The sequence below is a fragment of the Lissotriton helveticus genome, chromosome 6 (genome assembly GCF_964261635.1).
Source record: "Lissotriton helveticus chromosome 6, aLisHel1.1, whole genome shotgun sequence".
NCBI lineage: Eukaryota > Metazoa > Chordata > Amphibia > Caudata > Salamandridae > Lissotriton > Lissotriton helveticus.
The window spans coordinates 1,931,363,118-1,931,382,565 of NC_136067.1; the positions used below are offsets into that span (position 1 = coordinate 1,931,363,118).

Below are 19,448 nucleotides of genomic sequence, written 5' to 3' on the forward strand. Positions count from 1 at the left end.
AAATCCTTCATTAGAGGTCCTTTAAAACAGTCATTTAATTGGGTGAACCAGTAACAGGCGCGCAACACCCATTGGACTCAAAGGGCTTCAGCTCCCCCCGTCAGGTATGGCAGTCCGGGATGAGACGCTTCCCGGGCACACACACAGCCGCACCCGAGCACTTCACAGGTCTTTAAAAGACAATTTGCATATTAATGAAGAATTGTTGTTGTCTCACCCCTTCTAAGAGCCCCTGCAGCTCCACTCTGACTATTGCTTAACTATTCAGCCCCCCCGAAATTTTTTCTTAGCCCCCCCCCCCCCCCCGAAATTTGGCTCTAGTTGCACCTCTGACCAGTAACATTGTGAATTGGCTCCTCTGTTCTTAAGAGAAGACAAATAAACAGTGTTATTGTTCCCATTTGAAGAAATGCACAAGCAAATTTCCATTGGAATTCAAGTATGTTTTTCATCTCATTGTGAAACATATGGGAGTCCCTCTTAATCCTTATAATCCTCTGTTGTGAGCAATGTAATAAACTCACTCAGATCAACCTGAGGTTTCACAGCTCATACAGTGAACAGCTTCAAGGCCCCCTCATATATCTGGGTGCAAAATGGAGGACAGGTGACGTTGTTCATTGAGAACAAGAAAGGTGTACATGCAACGATGTCCCATGGCCAGAGTGTTATGCAGGGTGCAACCTACTTTTCAAGGGGCCCCAATAAGCTTAGGCCAGTGAATATCTGTAAGATAGGGGAATCTCAGGGGCACCTCACCACATTCTGCAGAGAGGCAGTAGCGTTAAAGTGTCTGAGTACCATCACCATGACAACGCCCTGAAGCGGACATACAGAAGAATGGGGACGACCAGCAGACGTCGCGAAACATCATTTGTCAAACTAACCACACGAGTACTGTGTTCATCTTCTAAGGAAAATTGACAGGGGACTAGGAACCAAGAGAAGGTTTGTTCCAGGAGTGTCCACCATTGGGTTCATGAGTGCCAGAGCCATGCCATATTTTCTGAATTGCTAGGTTAGATACATCTTCATGCCATTCATCTAAATGGGAATATTTACATAGTCACTGAGGTGGTGGGTGGGCAACATGTGCTAGTCAGGTGAATTAAAATTAAATATTTTAGATTTTACCTATTTCTGTCCTTGACTACCCTCAACATTCTAAAAAAAGAAGGCCATGGATCAGATTAGTTTCTGGATTTTGGTATCCTTGTTATAGTAACGTTTTATGCTGATGAATAACCTAGATGTCAACATAGAAATGGATCAGTTATTTTAGATCCCTCAAAATATGTTACTAGCTCCACCCGGGATGGATAATTGAAACAATGCAGACCGACATTTTTATATTTGCAATTGCTTCCCAACTGGTTTACATCTGTGGCATTAGCAAGGTTTCTTAGGGCTGTATTATCGAGAAGACGTTAGGCCTTGCATTATCTTAAACTGTGAACGTAAAAAAAAAAGAATGTATATTTTTGGTTAACGATTGAAATATATGGGAATGTATTATATCACAAAATATGTTTGAATTGAACTATTGTACTTTTATGATCTTTTATATGCAAGGTTGAATAAAGTTTATTGATGGATTGATTGATTGATTGAAGTCTTGGTTGAAAATGTAATCCTATTTCTGGCTATGGGAAAAGAACAACGTTCTTCAGGGCCCAACGAATAAAAGTATGTAATTGAACTTTCTGAACTATAAACCTTTACTGGATATGGAGTTACAAAACGTTGAAAATCATTGTATGGAAGATCTTGAAATCTTGAAATAGAGTCCAGGTAATCTTACATTAGGCACTTTTACTAACTACTTGTGAGACATTTGTCACAACTCTGATAGATGCTTTCTATTGTGTAAATGGGAAACATACTATATCTCATCTTGTGTTTACTGTTTGATAACCCCTATTTGTGATGTGCTGCAATTGCATATATTATTTATCATAAGCACTTTATATATGAAAAACAGCCTAGATGCTCAAGGGATAGTTGTGGCATAATGTTTAGGCAATGCCAGGCGTACATGAATTAATAATGGCCCTATTAAATTAATTATTTTATGTAAGAACGCTCTTTCACCTATGAATAAAATATTTACCTCTGAAAGTATTTCTTTTTTCATATTTTACTGTTCTGCTTTTATATTTTTATATTTTTCTTTTTTTTTTTAGTATTTAAGTATATATATTCTAAAGCTCATTAGGTTTTGACCCAAGTCTTGAGAGCTGTTTCACCATAGCTTATTGGCGCAAAACATTGCATACGCTCACCGTTTGAGAACAACATTAATGCTGGTCTTTGGTGAACATTTTACTCTGTAGTGATGTTCATCACACTTTCTCTTGGATCATCCGCGGTTACTGCTGATAGTTTTCAACATCTTAAGAGGTTTTGGAGTTCAGTTTTACTTTCATTTCTCTATTCATTCGGTCAGTTCTCATTGATGTTTCAGTTTAAAGCTAGGATGTACTTACTGGCAGTTCAGGTAGGAGCGTTGTACTCCATATGACACATGATTGCTTTTCTGTGGCTGTTGAGTGCTTCTGTATTCAAGATCAGTTGTGGATAGGAGGATATGAGGTTGGCTATGGTCCACTGTGTCTACCTGCTAAAGTTTTATAATGCTTTGTATCCGATCTCTGGGCTGATAATAAATTATTATCAAAGTGCTATCGTTTTAATGTTCGTAAATCATTACGAAGTAATTGTTTTTGCTCTAACTTTATTAGACTATTACTCATTGGTTCCTGTACAATGTTGCCATTGTTAATTCTTCCCTGACTGTGATTATTACAAGTTTATGGGTTGTAAAACCAACATTCTTTTCCATACAGAACTGTGCCCATAAAGTTGTGGGTGGGAAGTGTATGCACAAGGGCAGGGTGAATGTTTTACAGTATATTTTCATGGTTAATGTGAAGTTGTAACTTATTTGAAATAGTTCAGATATTTATATTACAATCTGCATGAGCTTTTTAAAAAATATTTTATTTGATAGCATTCTATCTGGCAGTGTTCTCCAGGGTGAATGCTGGTTATCAGAAATTACTTTGGGAGGTGGGCACCACTGCCACCTCAATACACCTACTCTGGTTAGGTCAAAGCAGAGAGAATCTCTGCTTGACTCCTGCTCGCTACAGCACAAGCAGAAGGCAATACACAAAGAAGCGTGTGCTAAGTTCAAGTAGTACCAACAATGTTAAAAGTAAAGAACACAAAACAACGTAATTCCAAAAATAATTCAAACACAAAGAAATTTGTAACGTAAAAAAGAGAGGTTGCAGGCAAAAAGTGCCCAGAAAAAGCCAAGTACTATGGAAAACCCACAGTATTCGGAGCACCTGGGATTTAGCACAATTTCAGGCGGATCGCGATGGAGCCGAGGTCCGATGTACCAAGCAGGTTGTCCCGGTCACAGGTGTATCAGGACACAGACACCATCTCACCTTCATTCTCAGGATTCACATCACATGATCAGGCTTGCTATTGTTTTGTGTTCCCATGTTTACTTCACTTATGTTCTTAGTGATGACCTGATTGCAGCATGATGTCCTTTAATGTAATGTACTTACCAGAGTAAAACGGAAGACCCATTAAAATATAGCTTTAAAAAAAATGGGTTGTCCTGGTCAAAGGTTTCATCTGCTGGTTTAGTATCCAACTGATAAGAAAGCTCCCTATTGTCAAACCTGCAGCCTCTAGCTCGTCAGGGCAGGCTTCTGGGCACTAGGTCTCTCTCTAGCCACCTCTCCTGCACAGTCTGCATTCTTTGGTCATCTGGGCCCTCTTGGAGTCAGCAATCCTTTTTTTTTGTGTCCCTCTGGCAGATGAACAGGAGCTCAACTAGTTGATACATGGACAGCAGTTCCAGTCCCTGGGGGGCAGCAAGATTCAAGAGTCATTGAGTCCTTGTGCGAGTTCTCTTCTTTAAACCTTAGCCCAGAATCCGGATTTATTTTCTGCCAGGTTCCTCTTCAGATGGAGTCTTCCAAGCTCCAGGAATGTTCTGAAGAGGTGGCGGTGAAGGTGCCAGATTTATCCTGTGCACTAGTTCTTGATTGGAGGAATTCTACAGCCCAATCCTAACAATTTCCTCGCAGTCCTCCCACCTCTTCCTGGCGCGCTCAGTCTTTGCATTACTAAATAAGTATTCAGGAGCACCTGTTTCAATATGGTAGGGAATGGTTGCTACCAGGCAGGCCTGTCTTCAGCTTTTGGCCTCTCCCCTACTTCACACCGCCATTCTACCTTCTAATGTCATATTTGCCCCTGCTCACACATCTGTAAAACAGTGCTATCACAATGACAAAGGGGGTCCACCCTTTGCACAAGTGAATGCCCTTTTGAGCTCATGCTGGCGCACCTGTAGTTCCAAAGTGATCTACATGGCAAATGGAGCAACACAAGTGTCTGCGGCCCCATTTTTAATACCAAAGTGCCCCGAGGGCCCACAAAAGCAGGTGCGCACGCCGGTTGAGACCCATAGGCATTTAGTAAAATACAGCACGTCTTTCATGCCGTTTTCATCAAACACATCAAAGTATTAAAGTGTCATGCATGCCAGAATGATTACCCATTCAGTTGGGCTTTATAAGCATTTGGGATAGGGACCACCATTCAGCATGGACCACAAAGGAGTAGTGAGAAATAGCAACTGCTACCACAGGCTTGCGCTTGCTACCCCTTGTCTTTGAGTTCAAGAAGTCAGTGGCAGGAATAGAATGTTAACATGACCATGTTTAATATCTGTGATTTGTTACTCTGTAGGGGTTATGGATGATGTGTCATGGGGGGGGGGGGGCTCACAGGGTGTGTGCTATCACTTCCGCTGCACCTGACATGTTGAAAGGCATGACATTAAGATGGAAGAACGTACAAATACTATTGTTTTACAACTTGTTACAGGACATGGTAACAATCAAAAGCTGAACAAGAAAGAAAATCATGAAGCAGTTATAAGAAACTGGATTTCAAGGCTGCATACATTGGGACTCTATGGTAATTTGGGTAAGACTGAAACTTAAATTAAGAAATCGGAGTCGCTCGAGATGCTCCGGGTGGTGGGTCGACTACAGGGCTTTGCAAAATGGGAACTAATTGGCATTGTTCGTTTGGGGGATGTGAGGCAGAGTCAGGCTGTGTTGCCGTTTGCAGAGCTGCAATCAGAATTCCAGTTGGCACCCGCAGAACTCTGTAAATATTTGCAATTGAAGCATGCGCTGGGCAGTTATCTTAAGGATGGGGACCAGATCCCAGAGTATAGTCCACTAGAAGACAGATTATTGTTGGACCCAATCCCGGAGAAGGCATTGTCCTGTACATATAAAAAAAATTGTGAACAACTCACTGGATTTATTAATCAAGTTGCGAGAGGCGTGGGAGTCCGATGTGGGATTATTAGAGGATGATGATTGGGTGGAGGCACTGCAGAGTCCCAGGAAGGAGGTAGCAATCCTGGCACGCTTTAGATTGGTCCAACTGCGGATCCTGCACAGGTCCTATTGTACCAGCACACTTATGTTTAAATACGGAGCATCTCAACTGAGGAGTGTCAGAGGGGGTGTACGCGGAAGGGAAAGTTTTTTCATATCCCATGGGGCTGCCTGATTATACAGAAATACTAACGGAAGGTGGTCCGGGTTATGTCAGAAGTGTTGGAGCGGGAAGTCCCCCTGCATGCCAGATGGCACATATTGTGACTGGGGAACTGAATTGGCCCAAACATCAAAGAATCTGGCTACAGGTGGCGGCAATGGTTGCAAAGAGGAATATTGCGGGGGCATGGGGGGGCCTTTCCACCGCTTAAAGTCTCCCAGTGGAAAAAGGACTTAGACTGGTGCGGTGTGGCAGAAAAGACAATTTATGACAGCAGGGGATGCCCCAAGAAATGGGAGAAAATTTGGCAGCGATAGGAAGATTACAGGGTATTTGGGGGGTTTTGATTAGTAAAGTGGGGAGGGCGCAGGGACAGAGTGAGTTAGTTTGTGGGACTTCAAAGGGACTGTTAATACAACAATATGTCTTTGCATTGTAGTATGTGTATCTCATTAAACATGAATGTAACCCGATGTAAGTTTAAGAACATGTTTATGAATGCTATTGTTTAATAAAAAGAAGTTTAAAAAAAAAAGAAAAAAGAAATCAGAGTCGCTCGTTTGAGAAACTTGGTGTTAGTTCCATTTTCTGCTCTGTTTCTCGCTTCTTACAGACAGAGCATGGAAATGAAGCAGACCGTGTGGTCAGGAATGTGTTGTTTGTTGTGATAATATTTCCGCTTCCTGTTGGCAAACACACACACACACTGATGTTTAAAAAGTAATTACACCTTGGGGATGGTTTTTAATTGTGTATCGGTCTAAATATTTGAGCATCTTTGTTTAATACAGTTAAGATTCTGCCTAATTCGAGCTGTTTTCTCGGCATGAACCTTGTTAAAAGCTAGAATAATTTTGAAACAAAATACAGTAACAGAGTTACAATCAAGAGTGGCCAGAACTGGGTGAAAAGAGATGAAAGGGAAAGCAGATGTTGGAGGCGAGGTGAACATCTGTCTGCCCAAACAGTCTATATTTGGATCTCTTTCGTGGACCAGCATGAACCGCAGTACAAACCGAGAAAAACATCTGCAGCTTGAAAAAGGACATTGTCAGTCTTTTTATTTATTTTTCTGCATTCTTAAGAAAGTAACAGTGTTCAGAAACAGACAATATGCAGACATAAAATAGGACCACGGGTCCCACATCTAGTCTTCCTGCTTCCTAATTTAGAGGAAGGGTGAAAATAGATAGTGTACCAGCAGTGCTTAATTTGTATGAAAGAAAAATTTTTTTTTAAAAAGGGCTCTTGTCAGGAGGCCACTGCAGCTTGCAGCACACACTGCCCCTGCCATGCTGCCAACGATAGTAAAAACACAACTATTAACCATCACACATCTACAAATGTCACGATTCTAACTTTTTCATGCTCCCAAGGTATAAGAATGGCATTGGTGGCAGGTAATATTGATTTTTAATGTATATTAAATTAACAGTTAACTGTTACTTTGGTAATCTCTCAATTACCCTGACAGTGCCAGCTTGTGGCAGACTGTCGCAAGCAGCGGTGTTGACAATTAAATGCCAGTGCTGAGCACCAGAAACCACTGCCTCAAAGTAAGCACTTACCAGTCAACCACCATTAACTTATATGGCTGCAGTAGTGGAGTATATAATAGTTTATAAGTACAGAAAATGGATAGAGAACCAATATGTGACGCTATATGATCACCACAACAAACTGTAGTGCAAGCGACACAGCATGGTGAATTAAGTGCATAAAACCTGCCTTCCAATATACTTAGCTTGTATATTAATGCACACTACGTATGACGTGCTGCAAAAGTTCAATAACCTATCCCCTACCAACAGGCCCTCTTCCTATGAAATGCTGCACAAGTTGGCGGCCGCTGTACCCACCTTGAGATGGCGGCCGCTGTACCCAAATTGATTGCAGCTCAGGAATTTCGTGCTCTGCAGAAGAACTGGTGAATAATTCAATCACAAAGTGCTACTTTTGAAATGTCAAGTGCAACTTTAAATTTGTGCCAGGAACTTCCCTACTCTTGGACATAAAATGGTCCTAGACATAGATACTAAATGATACAATAAATGACGTATATTCGTATTCCTTAATCTCATAAGAAATACGAATATACTTGTGTCATTTATTGTATCATTTAGTATCTATGTCTAGGACCATTCTGTTTTCTGTACCAATTGATACCCAGGTCCTCTGACTTTTTCTGGGTCACCCCATTTATATTAATGGTACTCTTGAACATAGGCAGCAGCTCATATGATAGATCGGGTGCCAGTGTCCATTAAGTACCCGTAGCGCTCCGCATACAGGACCATGTACATGTAGCACCATTACAGGTGCACGTGCCCCTAAGAGGTGGCTCACGAGATCAGTGCAGGGAATACGGTTTCTTCCACAGCAGGATCCCAGGCTGACCTAGCCCTTTTGCTTTTTCCCACTGGACTGAGTGCCCATGTGTCTCTGGAGATAGGCTGCCAAAGCGGGCAAGCGGGGGATGATGGTTACACCGAGCTCGGAGTTTAGGAGCTCTGAGGATCTCCAAGAGATGGAGAGTTGGAGGAGAGGCAGATCAGCCTTAATTTTTCTAGATATCTTAATCCTCTTCAACAGTTTGTTCCACACTGTCCTATGGAATCATCTGACATCTCTAGGAGTAATCTAAGCCGCCCTGCCCTGGCTCTGGGCTTTTATGCAAGATCTCCCTCAAGTTGTCTTTTCCCACTTCCAAGTCCCTTCTAAAGGGCTCACTAGACGAGTCCCCCAGGGCTCATCCCTAAGCCCTGCCTTGTTCTGCCTTGTTTAGTCTCCCCTGGCTCAACGCATCTGCAGAGGACATTCGGCTAATCATGGGTATTGAGAACCAGACCACACAAATCCGCTTCCAAAAAAACCCATCGCCATGGTGATGTGGATGAATACACTACCTCAAGCAGAATTTTCAAAAGACTGAAACTATACTTGTTGGTGACTGTAACCGTCTACGGTGCCATCCCCAAGCCAATCCACTCTGCTTGTAAATTGGGTGTGGTCTTCGACTCTGCTCAACCATTCGAGTTGAAATGCAACTCATAAAATTCTCCAAAGCTTATCTTTCTCTACATGTTGAGAAGCTAGAGCTGGTAGTTTTTCCTTAGAGCTCTGACTGCCACATAAACAACCAAGGGTGTAAAACCTTAAGTTATCGGGAGCATTATCTCCTTGGGAACACCAATCAAGGCAATATGCACTTCGGTTTTAACATTTCTCAGCTTGCCCCTAAAAGATGTAAGTTCATGGAAGGATAGAACAACCAAGCACAAAGAGTGTAAAGAGACTGAGAGGTACATTAAGAGGACTCTTTAACAGAGGTGGCCCATTATTAAGGGCCGAAGTACCCTGCCCCATACCCTTTTGTAAAGCATGAAGAGTGTCTGTCCGGCTGTGCAAAGGTCAATTAGTACATTGTATTAAACTATATCCACAGGCACTTAAAAGACACCTCCAACTTTTGAGGTATAAATGAGAATTTGAAGCCCATGTTAGATGCTCCTAGTTAGAGGTGAACTGGAGAGTACTCAGTAAGAGAACATCCTGACCTGCTGAGTATTAGTTGAAGAGACGCTCATCCCAGCTGTACGTATAAGGTCTTTGAGCTAGAGAGAATCAGATGTTCCACTCTGCACTGTTTGTTGTTATGGCAGGGTCTACAATGGTCATTTACTCCAGTCAAAATTAGCAGCACATAACCTGATTTAGGCTCTTAGCTCCTAATCTCACCAATACTGGAACTGCCTTCTGATTTAGAGCCGGGATGGAACAAGGACACTAAAAGCCATATTCATGGTACCTCCACCTCACCAATTCCGGCCACCTCTTAACCAGATGGCGGAACTCATGGCTTTGTTTAAATGTGGTGGATGGGCATTGCAGGTGTTTTGTAGGTGCACTTCTTCCCCTCACCAGCCCGGGTCAGTAGAGGTTCTGCAGTGATTGCCCAAGATAAACAAGCATCGAGTAATCCCACCCTGCTTTGTGTGGTAGGGGGAGAATTCCTGGAGATTCCGGATGGTAGCAGGGAGGGGGGTGGTTACCAAAAACATCAAAGGAGGAGCCATTTGGTGAAGGATGTCATAAGAGACATCAAAACCTAGTTGCGGCCTCTGTCTACCTAAAGTGGTAGGGTAGCCATGGGTGGAGAGGGCGGCGAGTTGGGGAGGGGGTTATAAAATATGTGAATTAAAAAAAAGAACTACCTGCTGCCTCGCTCCGCACCTGCCTGCATCGTGGTTCCTCTCGGCAGCTGACGCCATGAGGGGATGGGCCCTCAGGGCAAAGGCTCCGCACCCATTCCAGGCCCTGGTCTCAAAAGACAGACAGCAGCGCCAGAATTGGTCTGGGCAGCCTCGTTTGCCACTCAGACGGTGCATTGGAGTCTGTGCTGCTGCTCCAGCCCATCTGTGTAACACAGCCAGATTGCAGAAACATAAGTGCACATGTGTGTTTGGCCGGCCTCAGACTGCCGGCCAAACACACATGCGCACTTATGAGTGCACTTTACTCCTCCCTGATATGCCAGACCCCGCCCATCTCTATACTTTTGTATTGGGGGGTCATGCAGCATAAATTAAATGATAATAACATTCCATTATTATAATTTTATTTATTGTCTGGTGGCACGGCTTGTGGGGCAAAGCACCTCTGCCATTACGGAGGAGTTGCCACTGACAAAACCACAGCAGACATAATGGTAGGAACAATCGGAAACTTGTGTTGGAGCTTGTTAGTATGCAGCCTGGGGAAAGAGGACTTTGTTTTTCTCTACACTGGATGACCCCTTTCCTCATTCCATGCTCAGGACGGCTCCCGGCCCTCATGAGTCACAGTAGGCGTGTGCTCATGATGGGCAGGAGCCATCCGAACGTTGCCGCTCCGCCCACGCGCAATTAATTCCCCACCTATGCGGGAGAATTAATCAGTGGGTGGAGTTCAGATGGCTCCCGGCCGTCATGAGCACACGCCTACTGTCACTCATGGCGGCAGGGAGCACTCCTGAGTACCCGAGCCCCACACCCAGCCCTGCACCCCCTCGCAACGCGGCACTGCAAGATAGCAAGTGAAGAGCAAAACATCGCTCTAGAAATAGGAGTCTGCGAAAAAGGCTTGATTTAGTACAGATGAAAATTTGTGTGGGGAGATTGCTTTGTTAGCTTGAAATCCTGGAGTTTATATTTTTCAAAAGATTTTAATGCAGTCTGTTTTCAAATGGGATCATAGACTTTCAGTCATAACGTACTGGCATGATTCACTAATTTAAATTTAAATTAAGCAATGAGGCCTCTAATTGTTAGATGCATTAATTTCACTCTGCACCGACTCATCTTTTACCGAGTTGCAAGCCATGTGCTAGAGCCTACATTTACAGATTTAACTTCAATTTTTGCATTTCAGGTGCATGGTCTAAAAATTGCCTTCCATGTGTGTCAGTCATAGCCAACTCTCGAATTAAAACACTTATTACAGTAACACGCTCCCTCACACTGCTCAAATGAACTGCCATTTTTATATCCTGCAAGAGGCAATTGAATCTCACATTTGGCAGAGAATCTACAATACAATACAATAGAATTTATAAAGAGCGACAAAGCGCTAGTGGTTCTGTGATGTACTGACGGATTTGCCCAGAATCGTTACAGGGAGCCTACTTATCAAACAGGTATGTTTTCAACAATTTACGTTAGACTGATTCCGAGTGTGCAAAGCGAAGGGTTGACATCAAGGAGTTCCAGTTTGGTGGTTGGGTAAGCAAAGGAACGTCCCCCTCTTCTTGTCTTGTTGATCCTCAGGACATATAAAAGTTTTTGTTCATTGTAGCGAAGTGCTCTCACCTGATGATAGGGAATTCATCTTTTCCTCGGATAGCCTGGGCCTTTGTGCTCATATGTTCGATAGGCGAGTATAAGGGCTATAAATTAAATGCGGCTAACAAAGGGCAGCCAACGAAGTCTGCGCAGGGGATCCGTGACAGAGGCACGGGCAGATAACTTCAGGATCAGCCGTGTTGCCGCATTCTGAATGATCTGCAAGCGGTGAAGCAGGTACGCTGGCAAACCTAAATACAGACTGTTAGCATGGTATAGTTTTGATGTTACCAGAGCGTGGACAACAGAATCTCCTATGAGATACGATGAATCATCTTCAGGAGCGGCTCATCCGATAGGGCGGAGGCGCGTCACCCTGCTGCTCTGTGAGCAGTTGACAAAGGAAAAATAAAATGATATTGACCAATGTTATTACCATTTTATTTTTCCTCGACTCGGCTGGTTAGGGGCGGGTGGGGCTGGCTAACAGGAACAGGGGAGGAGTGGTAGGCACTCACTTAAGTGCACAGGACTATTTGGCCGGCGTTCTTGGGCCCGCCTGGGTGAAGAACATGCCCAGGCCCCAAGTCCCTCTCTAGGCGCTGAACCACGGCGCTCACACCAATCACGACACTGCTATCAAGAGCATCATGATTGGCCAGGGAAGTCTGGAAGCCTGGGTGCTTCCTGTTCCTGGTTCCTGCCCCTGGATGCGGGCGAAAAAGATCAAGAGATGGAGGCTGGACTGAGATAAAGGCTATTTTTAATATATTTTCTTTTGTTTAGCTCCCCTCCACCCCACTCGCCACCCCGTTAAGTTGCGCATGCCACTGCTACTGGTGCAGTTGCTGGCAGTCTGTGATTCGCAGTCGCAGGGACTATGGATTCTGAGTCATGTTTTTCGATCAGTGCACCTCTGTTTTTACCTGCTGTTATTCCATGATGTTGTTTATTTTGTGTTACTGTTACTAGCTCGGTCGTGTAAAGTCTCTGATGTGTTGTTATTCCATGATGCTGTAATTTGTTTTCTGACTGTAACTAGCTCTGTCATGTGAAGTGCTCTGATACCTCCGGGTCCAGCCAGCGCTATATAAAACCTCTAAAACAAACAAACAAACAAACAAATAAATAATGGTAAGACACATCATAAGATGCCATTCTTAGGACATCATATGATGATTCCTCTTTATAACTTTGCCTGACACTCAAAATATCCCACTGTGCAACACTAAAAATGTTTTTCAGCTTGGCAGGTACTTGACTAAGAGCTGTGAATGCAATGTGAAGAGGCCGTGTTGTTGACAACTAACGTACTCATGACAGAAGAATCAATATAAATCAGAAAAGAGAACTCTCTCGCCCAACCCTTGAAGCAGAGACGACAAAAATGCAAAGAAGTTCTGGGGTGCAGGCACCGGAATGCCTCAGTGCATTCCGACCCTGGCTTCAAAAAATCTTCCCACAGATTAGTTAGACCAGGTTAGCAGTAAAACGAGAGTGAAAACGTGTAAACAATTTTATCATTAAAATCAGAACTACAAAACCTGGTTTGCCCTGACAAGACTGAGGAGACACACAGGGAGACAGAACCCAAGCAGGGTTAACCTTCTCCCTTATTCACCAATCTGCATTCCAGAAAGTGACATTTTTCAAATACATACAAGGAATGGATTCCTGTGCAGATAATATACACAACAAGAAACTCAATGACCAGGGCCGGGCATTTCCCCGGTGGGCTGGAGCCCTCAGAGGCCGGCATTGAAAGCCCACGGCCGCTGCAGGTTCCTGTGTCACTTTCCCCAGCACCTAGAGGTCAACAGCAGCAGGTACATGGAGGGTTCAAGAGAGACAGAAAGAGAGGGAGGTCAGAGAAGAGAGCAGGAGAGAGAGAATGGATGGCTGGATGGATGGAAGGAAGGAGCTAGCACAAGGAGGCAAAAGGAGCAGGCTGGTCTGAGCATTTTTGCCAGGGGTGCTTTTGGACCCTGGGTTCGGCCCTGACAAGGACTGTCTGCATACCATGGGTGGCTCCGTCATTTGAGTAGAGGAGCATCACCTCACAAGCACCAGAGCTGAAAAAGGAAATAGTGATAAAGTTTTATTTTTCAGCAACTCATTCCAAACTAAACGTCAGGACGGGGCAGGCCAGTGCTGCCAAGTGACAGCAGCAGGGAGCTGTGCACTTTAAAATCCCCATGTCTCTTTGGCGGACATCTTGGGTCGGCCAGCCAGACATGCACATTTTAAACTTCAAGCGCAGGCCTCCAGTGCTCTTGAGAGCACTGAGTGAGGCTGTTTCCTCCAATCCTCGAGCTTCTCTCCTGCTGTGAGAGCAGCACCAGGATTGGGTAGTGCAGTTTTCCTGGGTCCAGAGCTACCAGAAGACACCCAAGGGAGGAGGACGTTGCACTGTAAGCCAGGAAGGGAAGTCGGATTTATTTATTTATTTTTTGTGCCCCTCCACCCTTGCTACATTCCAGCCGCCACTGATCATCATCCTAACTGATTTTACCGTAAGAAAACAGCTGTCAGACACAGATCTGACCTCAGGTTCAAAGGATCAGTTGAAGTTGGAATCAAATTTGACCCCCAGGTTTCTTACCACCTCTGCGTGGGTGGGTGGGTGGGGAGGGGAGGGGAGCAGAGCTACGACGGCCACCAGTTGAAGGCATCAGGCTGATGGTTAGTGCCAAAAAATGAATCTCTATTTTATCAGAGTTTAACTTAAGGCAACTCGCATTCATCCATTCGCTGATGTCACTCAGGCATCCCTTAAACGCCTTCAATGCTCCACCTCCTTCTCCTGGAATGAAAGCGACAACTGTGTATCATCTATGTAAGAGATGATCCTTATGCCTCATGCCGTCACTAACTTAGCCAAAGGGGCCAAGTAAATATTAAAAGGTACCCCGCAATCGAGTGGTTTAGCCATGGATATAGAGGGAGGAAGAAAAACCCTTTATGAGCGGTCTTTCAAGTAAGACTTCTGCCAGGTCCATGCTAAGCCTTGGATACCCACATCCCATATTCTGTCCAGGAGAATAGAGTGGGAGACTGTATCGAAGGCCACTGATAAATCAAGGACAACAATGGCTGCCAGGCCCTTATCAAGTATGTTCTTAATTAATTGAGCGACCTCCAAAAGAATGGATTCCGTGCTGTAGCCCACATGGAATCCGGACTATGGTGGAGCAAGTTGTTGTTTTGCAAGAACCTAGAAGTTTGACAGTAACCCACTTCTCTAACATTTTGACGGCAGCTATTAGCAGGAAGAAAGGCCTAAAATTGCTATGCACCTTGGGTTCCGTATTAGCTTTCTTCAATAAAGGTAGAAGCATGGCTTGCTTCCAAGCCGGAGGCACTATGGCTGCCTCTAGCGAGGTATTTAACAGCTTATGAAAAATGGGCTGCTTATTGGTGTGGCCATTTTGGGGATGTGTGGAGGGCATGGGTCCAAAGGGGACCCAGACTTGCAGCCGGCCAGTGGTGGAAGCATCCATAAGCATAAGGGAGTCTCAATTGTGTAGTAAAAGGTCCCAGATGAGTGTTCCTGTCAGCGATGGGAGTTGGGACTTCTTGTGAAGGAAACTTGTCATAAACCATTAGGATTTTGTGATAAAAGAAGTCCAAGGGTTCTTCCCACATTATGGCAGACGGAATCAAAGTGTTTTGCAAAGCGCTAGGAGACAGAAAATAGTTCATCACTTTAAAAAAGTTTGCGAGGTTTATCCGCGGCTGTGGTGATAGAAGATGAAATTAAGTCTTTATGTCCCTTGCGCACTGCACTCCGTAAAAGTATTTTTCTTTTATAAGTTAGTTTTGCAGTATGGTCTCAGGATTTCCTTCACCTGCATTCAAAGAGTTTACAGTTTGATCTCACGTTTTTTAATGCATCCTTAAACCAGGGGCCGACGGAGTAGATCTCTATTGGGTACCGCTTTTAAAATTGCAATGCTATCCAGGGCTAAAGTTATTCACTTATTAACATTGGCCAGGTCAGAGCATCCTGCGTCGAGAGTGCAAGTGGGGTAACCTGGAACGCTTCTGAGAATAGGGGTTCAGAAACTTGCTTCCATGGCCCAGAAACTTTCTGCACAAGGAGTTGCTGTTTCTTAGGGGAGATCCAAAGATTTTAAAAGGTCATAAGAAATGATCGGACCAAGTTAATTTGAGAATTGACCCCATAAAGGAATGTGAAAAAACAAGGTTGAGTGTTTGACCCGCTTTATGGGTCGGCCCTGTGACATGTTGAATAAGGTTAAATCCCTCAAGAGTATTGAGAAATTGTTTTGCAACCAAAAAGTTTTAATTGACAATATGCAGATTGAAATTGCCTAACAGCAATACATTTGTGCAAGGGATGGAAAGTTGACCAATCAGGTCTGTTAATAAACTCAGTGATTCTAACACCCCCTCGGGTGGTCAATAGACTAGTGGCCCTGCCTCTGTGAAGGAGGGGATAGGGGTGATTACAAAAGACAATCCCTCAATATTCCCCATATTGGGAGGTTGTGATATGCAGCATTGATAGCACTCTCTGTACACTCTAATAATCTACTAAGAACCAGCCGCGTGCACCCCCAACCCTCCTCTCCAGTTTTACACCAAAGTGCAGTTTCCATCTCCCCAGCATTGGCGTGTAATTCAGAAGCCAATTTTGATTCTGGAAGTGACGTCAGTTTTACAGTAGTTGGTTTTTTTCTGCTCCCTCTTTAAACTTTGAAATACAAAATGCTATGATTGTACAAGCATCACTCACCTGCTTTGCACTATGAAACACTTTAACTGAATACTGCTGTGACAGTATCATATATTTCAGTGTTGTAGAGTTATTACTTTGAAAGGCAAGAAAAGATATGGATAACTGTAATGATACTGACAATGTATGTTATGTAGACAGTAGCTCCAATTTTTTTATTAAATTGTCTTATAAAGCGCTGACTTGTGACTATAACTTCACAGCGCTGATCTCTGCTCTTAAATTGACCAACTCTGTTGGCAGGTGAGGTCAGAAGTAGATGCGTGTGGGATTTGGAAACTTCATGGGAATTTCCAAATCCAGGAATTTATAGGGGTCGAACTGCCCTGCCTTGTCCAATCGAAGTGTAGCAAGGAAAATGCCCCCTTTGTGTACTGTTGGGGTAGTGTAATACAGCAAATCTTAGGGTTCTATCGGCCTCTCAGGGCTCTGAGACCGGTGCCCCTGCACCTACTGCACCAATGGTTGCTCCTCCCTTGCTGTCCACGAGGAGTCCAGACAATACTGTGTACACATCAGAGTTGGTATACAGGCTCTCTGCAGCCCAAGTACAGCATACAAATAAGCTTAATTTGTGCCAGAGCCAGTAGGTGCTGCTTTCCGGCTCTTTTTAAGATCAGAGTTTGACCAGAGCAAGATAGATAAAGGCAGAAGAGGGAGGCAGGAGGAGGAAGCGAAAGGTACAAAAACTGACAAAGGAGAAACCGGATGAAAAAACTTGCAAAGGCTACGTAAAATAATAGAAATGTAGGGTGGTAGAACAAAGTTTTGAGTGGAATCAAAATTAGGCAACCGTGGCCTTCCACAACCACATCATGAGGCTCATAAGAAAAATACTTAGCCGTTGCTCTTTTTTTTTTTATACAAATTAAGCTTTAAACTAGTGTGCAGCGCAGTGTACTAAACCTATACAAATATAATTTAGTAGAGCATTGAATAGAATACCAAGGAAATTGAGCACGATTAGTACCAGAGTTAACACTCTTGCATAGATGCTTTTAGAAGAAGGACACGCGTCATAGCTAGATTCTGTTTGCAACCTCTTATTTATGTCCTTGTCTTGTCCCACAACTTGAGAAGCGTCATCTTTTGCACCTTTATTCTGCCACCTCACCCATGACAGCTAAGTGTCCTCGGGTCAAAGATTCCTATCCTGGCAGGATGGCAGGACTGGCTCTGTGTTTCAGCCTTTTTAGGATGCTAATATGATGCCATCCGTTAGGTATGAACTCACAGGGGACTCTTCAAAAACTAATTTTGGTTACATGAAGTAGTAATCCTAAAGAACTAATAAGTACCCTTGTGAATTAGCCGCAAAACAACTAATATTAAAATATTCCGGGAATACTCATATGCAAGGAGTACAAAAAGCCAGAATTGTACTCACTTTGCATTTTTCGAAAGAGTGAGTTCGAGGTTTCAGGTCTCGATTCATAAAGGGAAGTAAGACTACATAAAATAATTCTCCTGTATTAAACTCATTTAGGTTGTATCTATCAAATTCACATTTTTTCAAAAAAGTCTACGATTTACTTTGCTCATACATTAAATAAAGCTGCCCATCTTTTACATTGTAAATAGGCTAAGAAAGTCAAGTTAAGAACAGATAAGCTTGTGTTGGAAAAGCCAAAACCAATTATAGATTTTGAAGACTTTCAGCTGTGTTGGTGATGCTGGTTAATGTCAGAGCAAAGATATGGTTTGCCTGAAGGGGAGCTCGCATTCTAGTGCAGCATTAACACCAGTATTCTTACCAACAAAATGTAAATGCATTTTTTAGAATATAGTGACAGAGTTAGAAAAAAAATTAAACAAATGGAATGCACGGAGACTAGGCCTGACTGGGAAAAGTCCGGGCACCAAAATAAAAGTGGCCTCCATTAGTGAATTAGAAAGCTAAAAAAAAGTGGCCCATGTTTGCTGGAAATTGGGGTAGTTTTGAACTCGTAAAAACACACTGTGAAAGGTGTTTTGCAAATATAAGGAAGACTACGTGGATTTGAGTTTGCTACAAGTAATATTTGTTTTAATATCAGGGAAATAGCAGCAGCGGCGGCGGCTAGTAAAATATGAAAGTGGTGAGGCAATAAGCCTACAAAATGCACTCACTTTTCCTGCCGCTTGACCACTGTAATTCAAGGGAGTTTGAAAACGCCGATCTCTCTTTTCTCTGGGTACTCCAGTACAGTTTGTGCCTACTTCTGTGTGGTGCCGACTGCCAACATAAGGGTCGCTTACGATGCAGGTCAGAAAGAATTCTGACAGAATGGGTCTCGGAATGGTTTACGACCGAATCGGATCTGGGGAGTCTGACTGATCGATTACGATTCACCCGGATGCTTCTGGATACGATTCAGTGGGACTCTCATGGACTTCAATGGAAGCCTGTGTTCTGACCGAATACACAGGCTCCCATTGAAGAAACAAGTGGGTGGGGAAAATTGTATACCCTGTGAGGGCAACCCATCTAGCCTGCCACACTGTGCATGGTTGGAAAGAGGGGTCACTTGGGTACCCCCATGGGCCCCATTTGGAAGGCCCTGGGTGAAGGATGGCCTACTACAGGACCCCAAAGTCAGATTTCGACTGCCGATCCGAGCTGGCCAACCGATTCAGAAAGGCTGTCCGAATCGGACATCGTAATTGCTTAGTCAGAAAGCATCAGTGTCATTCAGAAACGCAGCCCATAGACACACACGATTTGGCTCCAAACAACTCAGACTTTCTGAATGCCATCCAGTACCGATTTGGAACCGATTTGGAAAGTCCGAACATCGTAATCAGTCGTTCGAAAAGGTTTCCGAATTGGTTAGAAACAAAGCTTCTGAATCCGATTTGGCAGACTCGAATCAGATTCAGAGCCTTTCCAAACGGCATCGATATCGACCCCAAAGAGCTGTGACGGACACAAAAACGATACAATCACAACACTGCTTTCATGCTCTTTTCAACACAAAGCTTGAAAGTAGCATCAGGATGGGCTGGGCAGCTCTACTAGCGCTCGGTCCGAGTACAGGGGGACTGGGTATCTGTCCCCAAAGCACTCTCATGCAGCACAGATTCAGATTGGCTCCATTGAAGCTAATAGCCAATTGGACATGTGCACTTCACTGCAACAATCCGGAGGGTGGATGATGTCACATGGTGCACTGTAACAGGGCCATGCCTCCTCCCCTGACAATACTGAATGTACAGTACTGCTGCCTGTCCTGAAGGTAAGGATTATTTAAATTTTGCTGTAGCGTGGGACGGCTCATATTGTG

At 43.8% G+C, this 19,448-nt stretch overlaps 1 protein-coding gene across 1 annotated transcript in view; it reads right to left on the bottom strand.

The window, feature by feature from the left end:
• The window catches only part of LOC144761965 (uncharacterized), a 374,127-nt gene that overhangs the window by 235,322 nt on the left and 119,357 nt on the right, over positions 1-19,448 (bottom strand). The gene's annotated exons all lie outside the window — the stretch shown is intronic.